Genomic DNA, 2527 nt, shown 5'->3' with positions numbered 1-2527 from the left:
CCGAATAATGATCTGCTTCATTAACATCATATTGATGTTGGACCTAGCCAAACTACTGTTTTAAGAAAAATAATTTATTAACATTATACGGTAAGCTGTACAATAGAGGTGGACGACAGCCTATAGATAAATGCAATACACGTCGTAGCCTTTGATGCTATCGTTATCGCGTTAAAATCGATGGTTTGCCATCTCTCGCAGAATAGTATTCATTCTCAGAATATTTTGTACATGGTGAAATTCAGCTAAAAAGTTATTCCGCGTTTTTCGGCTTTCATAAAGGAGTATACTGGTAAGTACTCTTAATAACATAGTTAAAAGTAATAGTTAGTAATATATGCAAACGTACACTACTGGCTTCGCAATTAAATGAAATTAAAACTTTAAAACGTATTAAGACTGTTTTTTTCGCGAACTTTCCTTTTTACGCACTTACGTACATTTGTACACACATTCATGAAACAGCGCACATAATTTAAAGTTTATTTTCTTAAAATTAGTTTAATGCTTTTATAAAAATGAGTTCTATTTTGGCTGTAGTTAATTTTACAAATATGTACGTAAGTAAATGTCTTTGCATTCAAGTTATCCAGCTCATGATCCCAGCCTCCTTACCCAATTTATAAACAAACTCTTCATATACAATTTTTAAGCTGAGAACGCCTTCCAGCTCGAGCGCCCAGCCGCCCTACCCAAGTCGTAAACATTTTCTTATAAACAATTCTTAGCTGGGAGGCCTTTACTCAGCCTTCCCAGAATCCCAGAGAATTTGATCATCCGATTTCCCGACTCTCTTGAGTCCAACCCGTGTCCAACTCTTAATGAGTTCCCCAATTCTCCTAAACCAAGGTTTGTTTATCAGATAATCGGTCCTTGTCCAGGCAGTCCGTTTTGCATCCGAGAAGATCGGTTCAGTAAAAGAATAATTGTGAACAGTTGTATAAGAGTCTATATTAAGGAAAAGTTGTAAAGTTGTAACATAGTGAATAAAAATTAAAAATAAATTGTTTTAAAATTTTTGCAAGTAAAATAATTAATTTTCACATATGTAAATGTACATGTGTGCATGTATATATGTATTGGAAAAGCCATGCTGTTTGTATTGCGCATTAGTCTTACTTTACAATAAGAAAATGATATCAAATTCACTTTAGATATGGGCCAAATTACTATTGGTTCGAGGTTTTCGGATAGGGAATATATAAAATATTTAATCTTAAGAAAATTGTTAATCCTCCTATTCATATGTATACTCTTAAAGATAAAAACTATGATAAGCCAAAACAATTTTAATAAGTTAAAACTTAAAAAAAATGATTATTTCATTAAATTTATGATTTCGGCCCGCAACAGTAAATATTTATTTACCTACACGTAAATTGTTGTAGTTGTAGCGTGCCGAATACATAAATTTAATATAATTTTTTATTTTATCGAATGTAATATCATTTTTCGTTACAATTGTTGATATCAGTAATTTATGTTAAAGGCGCGTTCGCCACTACTTTTGACCTCGTTAAGAGGTGCTTTTGATTCATATCAGAAGTTTTTTTTTGCACAAGAGTTTAATTACCCCAATACCATGACTAGGAGTCGTCCCCATGAATATTAAACCTTTTAATAAAAAGCTTTATCGCTTCAATTACCTATTTTAATAGCACAAGTTTGGAATCTCAAGGGCTGTATAGTTTCAGATTCCAAGAGAAACCTGTCGTTTCTTATATTTCCCGCCGAACTAGCGGGTTTTTCCAAAGTGGTAGAACAAATGGATCAAGTTTCCTATTTCGATTAGCTTCATGCAAGTAAAGTACCCTAAAACCATAACAGATTTTCCGTTTGAAAAAATCTAGTAAGAATATTTTTCATCAAATTGTTTTTTTTCTTGTTTATTCCAATAAGTATGAAATATTTATGAAATTTTGAGAAAATAGTGAAAAAGTGGTTGTAAAAAATAACTTTTTGTCATTACCCGAAATCTATTATATTCAGACAACTTTACTATAGCACGTTTCTGTAGCATAAGTTGTTTAGATACTATTAGCATTTTAAATCTGGCTTTTTTTTTAGATTTTTCGCTAAACTAGCGGGTTTTTCCAAAAGTCGTAGAACAAACGTTTTCTAGTTCAAGCTACTTTATACACCCATAGGGTATCCAAAACCCTAAAACTAAGATGGGATGCATACAAACCCACAAACAAAGGGACAAACATTTTCATTTTTTGAAGAAGAGGAAAATGTTGTTATTTGAATTACTTTTGAACGGGACATCGGTTTTCAACAAATTAGGTGTCATTCGACGCGTATTCTTAGTAAGAATAAAACTAGCTAAGCAGCCGGCGGCTTTTATCCCCACCGTATCCAGCAGCTTCAGTTTTCTAACTCTTTACTTTTACACTTTCACCGCTTTTTCTCCCAAACAAATCTATATTTCGAAAGTCTTGGAATGCAATCTTCTTAGTTAGTACGATACCTTTCGATTGGTGTACCACTCGTTACGATCGGACCATAATGGCAGATTTTCAATTCT

Source organism: Drosophila suzukii, chromosome 3 (assembly GCF_043229965.1).
Source record: "Drosophila suzukii chromosome 3, CBGP_Dsuzu_IsoJpt1.0, whole genome shotgun sequence".
Taxonomy (NCBI): Eukaryota; Metazoa; Arthropoda; class Insecta; order Diptera; family Drosophilidae; genus Drosophila; species Drosophila suzukii.
This window is presented reverse-complemented; position numbering follows the sequence as displayed.